General features: G+C 32.9%; 1 protein-coding gene across 1 annotated transcript in view; it reads right to left on the reverse strand.

The window, feature by feature from the left end:
- Nucleotides 1-14,149, reverse strand: part of LOC115448028 (glutaredoxin domain-containing cysteine-rich protein CG31559) — a 96,516-nt gene extending 82,367 nt beyond the window's left edge. Inside the window, exon 1 of the mRNA XM_030175328.2 lies at nucleotides 13,911-14,149. The gene's annotated coding sequence lies outside the window, so the exon portion shown is untranslated. The remainder of the gene's footprint in view (nucleotides 1-13,910) is intronic.
- Between the last annotated feature and the right edge of the window lie 700 nt (nucleotides 14,150-14,849).

The following is a 14,849-nucleotide window of genomic DNA, read 5'->3' on the forward strand; positions in this document are numbered from 1 at the left end:
CCACGTTTGCACCCTTTGGAGATAAAAAGCAAGAGTGTGTTTAATTTGAACTGATGTTTAATAATCTGCAGAGTTGTAGTAACTGTTTTGTCTAAAGAGTAGGCGAACTTGTCCGCGGTAGTACCACAGTCCAACGGCACATCGATGTAAAACAGCCATTATACTGTAGCATTTCATAGTCAGTTGTAATGAAAGTGAATCTGGTTGCTACTTACGACTACCTTATTAGATGACCTAATTACGTACTTGTTCTTCTCTCTAATGTCAATCAGGCAATTAAATCATTAATTAACTTAAAGGAACACTAGAAAATACATAATATTATAAGGTAAACTTTTGACATAGAGGTTCAGCATTTCATTGTATCTAAGTAAAACATTTAAAAAAAAGGTTAAATTTTACAATGCTTAAAACATAATGTTTGGTAAAACTGTCCCTGCTGCATCGGTCAAGGTCTCAAGAATCAATTTAAACAAAACACATAATATTAACATTGGTAGAGATAAAAATTGATGATCATTACTATAAAGCAAGTTTTAAAACATTTATATACAATAACTTTCACTCTTTATAGTTCTGTGGATCCATTTTTATCATTTACATATTGCACTTCGATTTCTCAGCATTGCGGGTGAAACTATACATTGCTCCACATATTTGAAGCCGTAGAAAATGTTTACGTATCTAGTTTAGATCAAAATCTCAGCGCGTTAAGGGTCAGAATTAATGGTTGAGGCGATAATGATGGTACCTTTCTAATTTAGTATTGGTAGTTGAGGTATTTAGTACGCTTATTAAAGTTATTTTCATTTTCTGAGTATTGAGACGATTGATTTTAAAAAAAATAGATGGCGGTATATTTGTGTATATCCGGTACTAATAATACTAATAATCAAAACTTTGGCTACGACCAGTCGCCTTTAAAAATATCAAAGAAATCAAAGCCTTTGTATCCCAGAAGTTACAGCACTATCGAAACGTTAATCACTTACACTTCGAGTAATGTGACGAAGAAGTTTGTAAACTTCAAATAGGCCGGAATAATTGTGTCAACTACCGAGGGGTAATCATATCTCGTCAGTTGATATTCTATCGGACTCCACTCCACTTACTATGCATGCAGAGAGGTTACTTTGCGGTACAAAAAAAATCAAGGTAGTCTGACAAGGAAAATATGTGATATTGTAAGTAAGTAGGTTTTTAGCTGATTACTTTAAAGGTGTAATAAACCACAGAAACAAGTCAAAACAGCCACATAAATAACAGTTGATATTTCCTTGTACGTAGTATCAGCAAAAACTGTTTTATATATGATATGAATATCTCCTAACGTTTTCTAATTAACTTCAAGCGATTAGAAAAGAAAAGTTATCAATACATTCATTTGGAAATGCAGTTCTCCAATTGACCCAGAAATACAAACGCTTCCGGCTTACAGATAAAAGGAAATTAAACCGAGAAACTATCAAAATACGAATCAATTTTGTATTTCTCGTTTTTGTAAATTATCAATTTATTGTGTTTTTTCTTCATCGTATTCTAATTTAATAATTTCAGAAGTATACAAAATGTAAAGGTTTTATTATGAACAAGTAAATATTCGCATTCCATGAAAAATATAAATATTTTGTCGTCCAAATTTTGACATTTTATTTAACTTGAATTGATATTAAATAACCTAATCTCTTCTACAATCTAAATTGAATTGGGCTAAAGGGTATGTGGAATAAGAAGGCCTAGTCTCTTTTAATATATAATATGGAGTATAATATCTTATATTTACTAACGAAAAGCTCAAAAAACTCAAGGAGTATATCACATGTTTGCAAACTAAAAACCCAAACACCTAGGCCTCTTACTAATAATCTGTATATAGGTAATCTATTTTGTCACGCAAAATTCCATCTTATTGACGGTGAGTCAATATCTTTCTTATAATATCCTTTCTATACGATCGAAATCGAGTTACGAATACATAATTATAAAGTTGACGCCATTGTTCGGTGTGTAGTCGACCGTGAGGACAGGTTCCCGGGTCATTGACATCGCCTTCAGGACTTTCTTTGGTCCTTTTAAATTGATGGCAGACTGGCAATTTCCTCGGTTACCAATTTGGGATGTTGAATTACTTTAATTTGCAATGAAACAAGGTTTTATCATGCAGGTTTTCAATACAGAATATTAATTGGGTTTTCAAAATTGTAGTAAAATGTGGAATTGGTAATTAGTGTTCATTTGTTAGCCGAATTTCTGTTTAAAATATTGTAATATTATTTAGCAGTTGATAAAATACAATTTCAGTTGATGATTTGAATAAACAATCCCAATTTCTTTCGATCTATCTCAAAAATGAACTAATCAGAATAAAGTTTTTTTGACACGCTTACAAATGAGATATTTTGTTTGGTTCACATTCGGAATCGGATTGAAAATTGGGATTGTATTCGTATATTGAAAACGCATAGGCATAACGCATGCATTAGGCATTTTAAATATAGGTATTTCTGCTTACATCAAAGCTAGAGGTACATAAAGGTTCTTTTTCCATATCACAAACGGACCTAACCAATTCTGTTATATCACCTTTTCATGGATTTTAATACAAATTATGAAATGTCACGACAGTAAACAACAATGAGCCGAAATAGTTGATTCACAATTTCGCCCGACCCGGTTCGATATCCGTGTGATTGTTGATTTTTTTCGGTCTGAGCCACGCCTATTAGTCCATTGTTGTTTAAACATGTTAGTTGGGTAATGAGGATGCGGAAGATGGGAGTGCCGCTTGCATAAGTGCGTACGGTTGAATAGACATTAAGTTTTATCTCATTGATGTATGAGAGATGCATTAGGTTTTTTTGTATAGCTTAAGCTATAAGGTTCTAAATGTATTAATGCAAAAATAATAAATAAAACCACGCAATTCATTTAAATGTGATATTATACCGTTCAGCAAAACACACCGATCTATTTATATTTGACACAAAAAAGTATGTGTGAAGAAGTCCACACTGCTTTGTTTTACATAAAAAATCAAGTTCTATCTGTAAATAGCTGTAAATAACAGTCCAATTTTTCCGATAGCTGATCTACAAAATAACGTTTCATACATGAGACGTTTTGACTAATAAGGGGCTCTTAAGCGCACGACACAAGGATGAAATTCGCATGTTAATAAACTTCTCTCAATTAAGTGCATTATTTATTTCAACAATATAATTTAAGCATACTTAGATATTATTATTGCGTTTATAATTTAAAATAATGACTAAAATAGTAAATTGCATTAGATCCAGCTTTGATTGCGTCTAATGAAGATATTAAAATGCAAACAATTATATAATAAAGTTAACTGCACAACTGATTATTTTGTACGAAATATTGCAATGTGTTTGTTTCCAAACCGGCGAAGTACAATCAATTGGACATGCTATTAATGACGTAATCATTTGTTGTAAAAACAAGACTGAGATGAAAAAACTTTAAGCAGAGATAAAAAGTAACACGCGATTTGGCACAAGCCATACAAGATTGTATTAACGTCCTTTCCCCAAAGGTGGTTGAACTGTTTCGAGTGATGAAGCATTAACACTCATGTTTCGATGTTATATTACAGCTGCTATTAATTCACTATTTAAAAATAATTTAGATAACTGATTCATCGAGTTCTGAGAACGAGCGCAGGTACAGGTAAATGGTTGCTTTAAAGCTTAGACGGTTTTGGAATTCGTTCAGGAAATGATGGAACTTCAAACATTTATATTCTGACCCATATTAAATCCTTGAACTATGACTCAAGAGTGTAAGGACTTTCTTACCAACATCAAGATTAAAATCGACATTTCAAAATTTTGATTCAAATGCCGAACACTTATCCTCTAGAATCTGTTTCTGAAGTATTCTTTTTTTAAATTTCAAATCACAAATCAACATTATTCCTATTGCATAGAATTAATATACGATTACCAACGTAGGACTTAAGCTTCGAACTTAAATGTCCTTGAATTTGTCCTCACAGTCCGAGGTCCTTAACGCGTGACTGCGAACTGGTTTCGAAAAGCAATAATTTTGAGTCAGACGCCATGGAGGCATAAATATGTCGTTGAGAGATGCGCGAAATGTGATAATTGGATACCTGTCTGCTCGCTCGTTTGTTATAGTAAATTGAACTGCATGTAAATCGGGACCGAGTAGTTCTGATATTTATGTGCTGTTTAAAAGATTACGCTTTAAATGCTGGGTAAAATGTTTTGTAATGGTTTATTGAATTATTTTTAGGTTATGTCCTTTTGGAGGAATTGCTTCACTGACTGTGGTGTAATCGTAATGTTATGATCCAGATTTTGTTTCAGAATCTCTTAATATTTTAGAAAGAAAGAAAAAAGTATAATGACATATCTGGTGCATGCAATGCATAATACATGTTGGGTAAGATTAAAGTGTTGAATTAGTGCAGCGTTAATTTTAGAATTAATATGATCAAAATTCGCACAAACCAAAACATTCTCAAAAAATATTTTTTTTTATAAAAGTTTAGTACTTCATTTTGTTTTGAAATGCTTAAAACGAACATATTACTAGTATTTGTACGTCATCAGTATTTAATTCCCAAGCTATTCCAGTACATAACATTTTTCTTAGAAAAGTGCACATAATTTTTATATAAATTTTATATGAGATTGAAGATTATGATCAAGCCACGAGATAAATGGTCAGTGCACATCGAGACCGTGGTTCAGGAAGTAGAAAGTGCAATAAAATGTTATAGTCGGATAAAATGAGTAAAATATGAAGAGAATGTAGATATTACCATAAATGCTTGTCAAGAATGCCGTCTTTATATGAGCAAAAGTGTTTATATCAATTTTCTAATGCGTTAGCGTTTAAGTATTTTTTTTTTATAAATATCGCGGCTTTTGAACTTGAATTCGTTTCGCTACCTCGAATGGATGTGTTGAATCATGCTGCAATGTTTTTATAAACGTTGTTCAATTCGTTTATTTGCAACGGACAATTCATAACAGCGGAAATTATTCATGCATCCTTTTCAAATAAACGATTCAATCATAAATACTTTTTAATATCTTCCTTTATTTAATATTCATAGTCTTTTTTCTATTTTACATGAATAATAATTACAGCTTAGTATCTGATGATTAATACTTAAACTACCACATCCGATTTGTTTCGTAGTTCTTTAACCGAAAACGGTTGCTTGGCATACGTTTTAGTTTTATTTTCAGATGCCAGACAAGTCTTACATGGCTTCGGCGACTTGGATCCAATCTTTATTATAAATTGCTGCCGATTGTGCGCATCGTTATTTACATAGTATTAAATGGAAAGATTTATGTGTTTTCCATCTTCTTTTAGAAAGCAATTATTCGACCTATTTTAAGTTTTGTTTTGCACGACAGAGTAACTATGCCGGATAGTAAGCTCATCTTACTAATATGTAATAATGAATATGTATAATGATATCTTGCTGTTTTTTAGGAATCGCCTAACAGCTTTGGATCAAATTTGATACATAAATGGACCACGTTCAGAATTTTCGTGTAACTCATTTTGTCTTCACACACTCACGCCTTTCATTCCAGAAGGGGTAGGCAGACACGCAACAGATGCACCTACTTTCCGCCGTGTGTATTCCGCCCCGTTGTGTAATAGAGGGCGAGCCTATCACCATATCGGGCATTAATTCCAGACTTCGGGCTTCCTAATCCAAACCCAATAACACTGCCCGACCCGGGGATCGTACCAAAGACCACAGCACTGCAGTCGTAATACAACTGCGTCAATGAGGCAGTCTTTCAATAGCGAGTAAAATCTAGTTAAGATAAATATAAACGTATCCGGGTTACGTAGCTAGTGTAAACCAACAGTCAAAGGTCATTCAAGATCAATGCGCCTATGCCGAGTCATCAAATATTTTCTCTTAACCAGTTCCAACCTGATATGTTGATGAACTTGGTTTTATTGTGTGTGTTCACCGCTGTGTCCGGGGTTCATAACATTTGAATGTAAATTCTTTTTGTTTTGTGCCAAATGTTGACAAGGTGATGTCGTGCGAAGGTGGTATTAAAAAAGTAAAAAAGTGCATTTATGTTAAATGTCATGAGCGAGTGGAAACCAATCTAATGTCTGGTTGTCAAGCCATTTGTATTCATTTTGAATAAAGAGCTTTATTCTAAGATTATATAGAGCGGACATTGAGAAGTTTGACAAAATTTATGCACTAATGTGATGGTTTTCAATTTAGTATGGAATAGCAAAACACCAATGTAAGATAACTACTTCATATGTATTCCATGTCGTGTTATGGACGTTTTCAATGCGCATATTAAGATATTTTCTACTAAAACGATACAGGGCTATTCTATCTCCTTAAACTCCACAGCCCGGGCTGATACTGAGTAGAAAAACTCAAAATCACTTTGCCCGACCCAGAATCAAACCCGACACCTCAGTATTATAGTCTACTGTAATAGATTCAGTCATTATGATATAAAAATTATCCATCAAATAAATGATACCCTGACCGATTAAAAAAGCAAGACATTTGATCAACTCTTCTCATAATTTTATTACTCTCACTTTTAATTTGTTAATGTATTTTATACAAGTAACTTTTTACAAATAAGCTCTATTAAAGCATATTAGTTCCACACAAGCTATTAACTAAGAAACTCATCAAAATTGTCCATAAACGCAATACTCGTTCTGGTTTTATTTTCTAAGCGTAGTCTATTCCCTATCGAAGACCGTAAAATGAAGCCAATGAACTTATTACCCCCGGCCTCAGAGATTAATAAGATATATACAATGTCCCTTCACAGTTTGGTGATGCTGTGGAACGAATAGGCTTTTAAGAGGTAACCGAGCTGTGGGTAATGTGTCACAGCCTTCTCAAAATCATTTCTGCAGTAAGTGGAGTGAGAAATTAGCAGATGGAAGATTTAATATGACTGATATTAACTACGAGGTGCCATACGTAATTACTATGTTCATGTATGTATTTGAAGTATGAACAAAAAAATCGGTTTACTTCTAAAAACGCTACAAGTAGTATATAGTTGCCTCTGTGCCTCGAAGGCATAGTTATATTAAAGTACGACTGCAAAGCTGAAGGTCGGGATCTCGTGCCCCGATATGGCGGTAGCTTCACTTCCTATCATATCCCGTTGCGCCTCTCCCTACCCCGCGAGAATAAAAAGCTTGAGTGTATCTGTTTCTATAATACTCTTATTAATCATTCAACATATAATCGAATTTAGCCTTTCGTTTTTATGTATGTCAAGTCTATATTTACTATCGCAAAGAAAGTCGTCTATTTTCACTAAAAACACGATTTGATACATTTCACCTACAATCTTGTTTGGACAACCACTTTTCTTTTCAACATTTAACGTTAGATATTCATTGATATTCTTTATTGAAAGTAACACATATTTTGCATACTTAAACATGATGCATATGCATAATATTGCTGCAAAAATAAATGTCAATATAAATAGCTTATGTTCCTATCTGCTTTAGGAACAAGATTTTCAAAATTTAATGTCACAAAGCCCGGCAAATTGTCTTCCGTTGAGTTCAGTGTCGGAAATTGGAGGGAAAAAGATAGGTTATCATTTGTTACTAGTAATTTTAGAATTGTAATGCTCAAGTTAAATTCATAAACACTAAACTAATTCATAACTTCAAACATGTTAGTAAATAGCAAATTGTTATAAACTCTCAAATTCAAAGAAACTGAGTGCGGTTTCTGTGTTATAAAAAATGGAGTGTTTTGTATACTAACAAGGTTAAAGGTTAAACAACATAAAACATATGTTTCGACCTTGGATTAGACCGTTTCTTATGGATTTAACAATACCTTGTACAGTATGTCCAATGTTAATAAAGATGTCAATAAGGAAGAAAAAGCAAGGTAACAGATTTGATCTCACGGCGACTAAAAATGGGGCCACAAACTGTTTTAGAGAGTAAAACTGCTTACCAAATTCGAATCATACTAACATCTGTATAAGTGCGAAAATAGAATGCATAACTTCTTTTCTATTGGTTATTTACGTCGCCAGACTAATATCTAATGAGATTAATTTTCCAAAAAACATTAAATCGCCATCACGAAACGCCGAGCATGAGAACACTTGAAAATGTTACTTGATTAAATCGGATTATTCGTTAAGGCTTCTTATAATCGATAATATATTGAGTGTAATCTTTTAAGTATTCGAATAGTAAACTTTAATCCTATTACAGACCGTCGGGGCAAGGTTATGACAGTGATATTTCATCCAAAGCCGTATCCATTACGACTTACGAGTCGGAGAATGTCGTGTCTATACTGATAATTTATTATTATATACGATAATAAATATAAAAATAATAAATCATTTAATATTGTACTTTAAAAACATTACATTATGTCAAATTATAAACTTGAATATTTGGCGTTCAAAATTAATACGGATTTAATTGACGTGAATTTAAAATGTCATTTTGCAATGATACAAATTGTCTTATGTAGGGTATTTGTATTTAATTTTAAAGATGACTTCTTATAAAAAAGTAAAGAGATTGATTACCTGTCCAGTATTTAGACCCTTGCTACTTTATGTCTACCACCATTTTGGAAAGCAACTTCGTCAGAGAATCTAAGAAATTCAAGGATAGCTCTATTAAAAAATCAGTAAATTACAATACTCACAATTTATTTTTATTAACAGCTCCTTTATTTATCTTTACACCATTTCTGTTATCAAAACAAATCTAAAAAGCTGTTATATTACTTAGGGAAAATATAACATTCTTGGACTTTTAAAGGCTTGAGAGAGCTTGTGTGCATCTATTTACAAGCACTTTACAACTCAGCAGAATTCAAGTTAAGATCAGACGTGAGAAGCCATACGTTTATAGAGGAAGAAATAGCACAGGTCTGAATCACTCTAATGTGCGAATAAGTAGATTGAAATGCAAATGGTTTTCAACTAAATTGATAGTCATTATTTAATTATATTTTAGAAAACGATATTAATCACCTTTTGCTAAAACATGAGTTATGGTATTTAAAATGAAAACTCTAAATGACAATAAATAAAATGGATTATGCATTGTAGTTTATACCTTAAACTGATTTTGAAATTGGTATTCTTTGTTTTTACTCAAAAACCGGATTAGTTAGAATTGGTCTGGCGCACCTAGAGTTCAGTATAACCCGACGCAAGTTATAGGTTTTGATAATATCCAAAAAATGCGGTCTGGAAATCTTTCTAATGATTGTGAGATTTTACATAAATTACGAAATGGAGGCTGGTAGATCTCGGTTATAATATTATACAGAGGAATCGGATATAATACGACCCCCTCGCCACTGTTAAGTTCAGACAGGTGTCCACTACACGCAACTCATTTTCAAGTCATTTAAGTGTAATGAGACAGTGGAGGCGAGTTCCCATGCGGGTACTTTCATCTGTCAGTAGGTTCTGTTAATAGTTCAAACAACCCAGTTCCGGCAGTGGCCAGTGTAATTATTATACTTTTGACTGACTGAGCGAGGTTGTTGTAATGCGTGCGAGTACGCCAATCGCGTTGAGGTGCTGGGTTTGATTCTAAAGTTGGACCAAAAATAATTGTGACTGGGTTTTTCTATCTTAAAATTTTTCAGTCGCATCCCGGAGTCAAAAAGTTGGTGGTGTGATAGTCCACTGTCTTGAAAAATACGTAAAGCCCTTGGTATTATGCCTGATCTCTCTCCGGTCATGTCGGATTGCCATCTCATCGAACTATGAGAGTGAAGGAACACAGAGTGCACTTGTGTATTGTAAACACTTGTGTACTATAATATCTCCTACGTACCTGGCTGATCTTCGTCGAGATTAGACGCGTTAGCCGCAATACATTTAGGAAGGATTCATTCAATTATTAGACATGCGACTAACATCTTCTGTTTCAGGATGATGCAATTTAGTTTGAACTTCGCCATGTATTGGGTGGTCTTGCTATCGTCTAGGGCAGCCATATCACTTACTAGGCGAGTGACTTGCTCGTCTCGTCATATAGTGCCTTAAAACATCTCGGTTATATAGTATGGAATCATATTTTTTTTAGAAATGTTTCACATTATATATATTCAAATCGCACACTGACATTTACAACCTGAGGTCGGTAAACACCTTAAATACAGTTTGTCGTTTAACCTTAAAGAACGTAATGGCACTGCGTAAATATAATTTCGTCGGGTAATAACAATAAAACACGCTTTGTTTGTCCAAGTGAAAGTACAATAAACTATGTTAATGGGGATTACGATATCGAAAACCAGGTGTTAATAAAGATGTCGATGTAAGTATCGTGTTTTAATGGGCCGCGAATGTGAAAATCCTATTGTGTAATATAAGGTGCATTTGACCTGAGATGTATGATGGTAATGAATGATAATTCAAGTTAGAATGCGTCTTTATAGTAACTTTGAATTGAGATACATATTTCTAAAAAAAAAAATATAAACTAAATTTAGAAAAATGCTTTGTGTGTAAACACTACAGATTTTCAATATTTCAATAATGTATTTTGTATACAGAGTTGAGTATTTGAAACCATTATTAATTTATGTATCGTGACTGCAATAATATTTTGATACTATTAATTTAATTGATTTATTCTCTAGATGTTGCTCACTGCTTTGCTCGCATTAAAAGCCTTTCCGCTAAAAAAGTAATTAAAACAGCACAATGCCCACATCATCTATTAAAAAAACTGTTTAAATAATTACATTATTTCCAATGGGAGCAAATTATTGGCATTAAAAGCCTATGTGTTAATCTAGAACATGATCTAACCGTCTACCAAATTTCATCCAAGTCCGTTCAGTCAATTCTATATTTCTCTCTAACAAATATTTTACAAACTTGCACATTTATAAGTTAAAGATTTACCCGTACACTCACAGCGTGATGGTATTCAAATATGCATATCAACCTTCACCGTGGAGCGCCACGTACGTGTCGGGAATCGAAACCGCGACCTCAGGTTCAAGCGCCGGTTTCTCAAGCTGTCACGGCTGACAGAGTTAATTATTAGCGATTACGGCCATAGATCAGTTGCTATTGTACGTAGGTATATATAGCATAATGTTTCTATACGTACAATAGCTTCACGCTCTTCTCTTTTCAGGGCTTGGCAGAATTGTAATACTTACAAACTTAGGTTCCATGTAATAAACAGCCCATTGTCACTATCGGGTTAAGTTCTCGGCCGATATTATTAACTAAATCCATTATAAGTTTACCTGACCGGGCATGAAACAGAGATCTTAGTATCTTTTATACGAACATGCCAAAGTGATCACTCTGCTGATAGTAAGTGGCGTGGGGTCCAATAGAATATCGACTGACGAGAGATGATTATCCTTCGACAATCGACACAATCATGCCGGCCTGTTGGAACCGGATATGCACTATATGTATAACTAAGGATATACTAATTGTATAAAATAGACATTATTTTAATTATATTTCCTGACACTATTATAGGCGTAAATCTGCTACGCCGTTATGTTTCAGTATTTTATTGCCTTTTTCTCAAAAAGCTATTGTCAATTCCTGGATTGTTATCGCATGAGAGTAATTCTCCATTATTTAAATAATAGGTTATACTAAGATTCTTGGTATAAAATCATAGTTGCGTGTGGTACAAAAATTACCTTCAGGGTTAAAATCATTAGTAGTTCTGCTTAACGTTCCATAATTGTCATAATTATGAGATGTCATCAATCAACCAGTTACTGTGAATCAGGTTAGCCTTGAACCATGATCTGCATAGAATCTTTTAATGGTTAAGTAAATTAGTGTTTTAAGACTTGGATTTTGAAGACTTTAGACAATAGAGGCATTGGTTATATGTACTGGTTTATAAGTCAAATAGTGTGTTTGTTTGAACGCGCTAATCTCAGAAGCTACTAAATCGATTTTGAAAATTTTTCACTAATAGCAAGATAAATTACTTCGAGTGCTATAGGCCACTTTTAATCTGGAAAAATATTTGTCCTGGAAAAACTTTTTCAGGCGGGCGCAGCCGTAGGTAAAAGCTAGCTATTAATAAGTCTAAATAACTTTAAATTTTAAAATAACATTAGCCAACTGTAATTTTTTATACAGTGCAATAGTGTTCAATATACCTACTACATATTGTTCGTTATAATATGCATTTTATAACTGAGCACATTAATTGTGAGTGGTATCTGTAACATACTATGCTTTTTCTTGGAAATAAATAAATTAATTAAAAAATAATTTCGACATTCCGAGACTATGTCACGTGTTTTATGCAAGGACTTTTAATCCATAACACAATGGTTATATTAAGTTACTTCAAACATTCGAAGCCATGGGAAAGAAGGATATAATTCGAAATAAGCGAATGGGATTATTTATTGAAAATGGCGTTTAGTTTAGGCTCATGACAGGTTTTATTAATTCTAAAATACAACTAATGTAGTGTACTTTTAAACTATATTTTAAACACCAAACCTGAAAGAACAAAAACGATAGCCATAAAAGCTAATTAAAGCTTCGCCATACTCTAACTAGATATAAAGCCAATTACAGGCAATTTACTTATTAAGCCCTCTTTATAATAAGCGCTTACTAAAGCGCCTTAAGCGCTTACCTGTCCGGTGATGTAAAGGCCATTTGAGGCCGTTAAGTCTAATCGATTTTTCATATAAGGTCATGCCTAATTAGTATTATAATTGTTACAAATTACAATACAATTAGAGAATGTCCATATGACTAGTTTGTTGAGCAACTATGGAATTCGTTTAAGATATTAAAATTTACGGAGAAATAATTTGTGCTTTCAATTATATGACAACACTGCAAGTCCTTATAGTGTTTATTAAATTAAATTAATATAATTTTTATCACGTAGGCGAACAAAGTTGCACTTTTGATACGTCAAAACAAAGTGTAAGTATAATTATAATTATTTCTAAATAACAATTTAAATTACTTATATAACTATGGACATAGTATAATGTAGTTTAATTCTTTTGATCATGATTGCCTCGATATATTCGAAACTTAAGTTGGTAACAATGAAAATGGGGGTAGAAAGGACAACTTTAAAGGGCAACAGTGAGGCGATAAACAAAGCTAAACTATTGAGGAGTCCTGTGGATTGATCGGGCTTAGGTTCAATACCTGGATGAAAAATATTCCCCCATAATATGATTTGTTGTGGTCAATAAAAAACATGGTGTATGTATACAATACAAAATCGATGTCAACAAACATTGTATACTTAAACAAAACACAATTCAAACAAATCACACAAAGAATGGGAATTCCAGAATTCCATGGGTTTTCCATTCGTGTTAATATTCCACTTACAAGTAATGTCTATATAAATAGTCACAAATGACGAATAAACTTGTACAATACTTTTTTTAATGTAATAATAAATATTTTTATATTAGACTTTATGTGTGTTTTTATTGGTTGTCTATTTAAATAGAATTACGATTTGACTATATACATTAGAGAAAAGTATGATGGCACATTTACTTTAAATTTTAAAATAATGTGACAGTTCATATAAAATAATTAAATGAATTACATAAATATCGCCTATATAAACGAGTTTTAAAAACATTTAATACGTGGGTAGATCAATAACAATTTAACCTCGACGAAATTTTAGAAAGTGCTATAAAAAGGCAATTTAAATGAAAAATATCATAACGTGAAAAGACCCACATTACAAAACATTGCAACCGTGGCAATGAAATGTAAATCGAGATAAGATTTAACGTAATCCGAAAACCATGCAATAATCATGAGAACATTAAAAATAATGTAAGAAGAAAAATGTTAAAAACGCAATTAAGACAAAAAAAAACTTACACAGAACACGTGAGAAAACATCCGACCTTCTTCACATACACGAGATATTGAAACACCCTATATTCAATGTCACAAGCACAACACGATAACGGAACGCACTGTATATGCGAAAAAACGGTCGCGAAAAGAAATCAAACGTTCGAACGCGATTGGTCGGTTCGAACGGATTCGAAATTTGAATGTGTTGATATCTCGCACACGTTAGGCGGCGGCGAACGCTCGATACAAACTGTGATACTCAGGCAGTTTCTCAAATGAGTGAGACTCGAGCCTTCTCCATTCACGTTGACAACTTGATTGTTCTATATTCAAATAATTAAACACTTTGTGCCGTTGCAGTACATGTCAAATTAGCTTGCAAGCTATTAGTAATTACGACTTTTTACTACGAGACACAAACGTATTGCCACCTCGGTCGCCTTCACATGCGCACGAGTATTTTTTGCAATATCTCGATTTAATTTCTTCGTTTATTTTGATTATGAATGCGTTTTAAATAAGAGGTCTTTTAAGAGAAACACTTAAAATTAACTGTGTTACCTACAATTGAAAGCCAAAAATAAAATTATCATATAAGTATATTTTAGTCATTACCATCTTATACATAAACAACGCTGTAAATTGTTTTTTAAAGGTTGTGTTTATTAAGGCATAATTTTATATTTTTTTACGTTTCGTAATCTTTAATGTAGAGATGTTGACGCGTTGATGTCTTTAAAAGGAACGGACCGTTTCGAGCAAGTATCGGGACTGGGTGAAGCATAATTTTTGATTGCTACACACTAAGATTTTTACTGTAAATGTTTAAGGGTTATCTTTATTCTTAAAAGTAAACTGTAAAGGTCACTTTTGTCTCGGAGTAATTTTATTTATTCCAAAGTAGTAACTGTTTGTTTTAAAATATCCCTTCAAAATATATTTTTGTATCTGTTTTATTAG

The sequence above is a fragment of the Manduca sexta genome, chromosome 7 (genome assembly GCF_014839805.1).
Source record: "Manduca sexta isolate Smith_Timp_Sample1 chromosome 7, JHU_Msex_v1.0, whole genome shotgun sequence".
Classification (NCBI taxonomy): Eukaryota; Metazoa; Arthropoda; class Insecta; order Lepidoptera; family Sphingidae; genus Manduca; species Manduca sexta.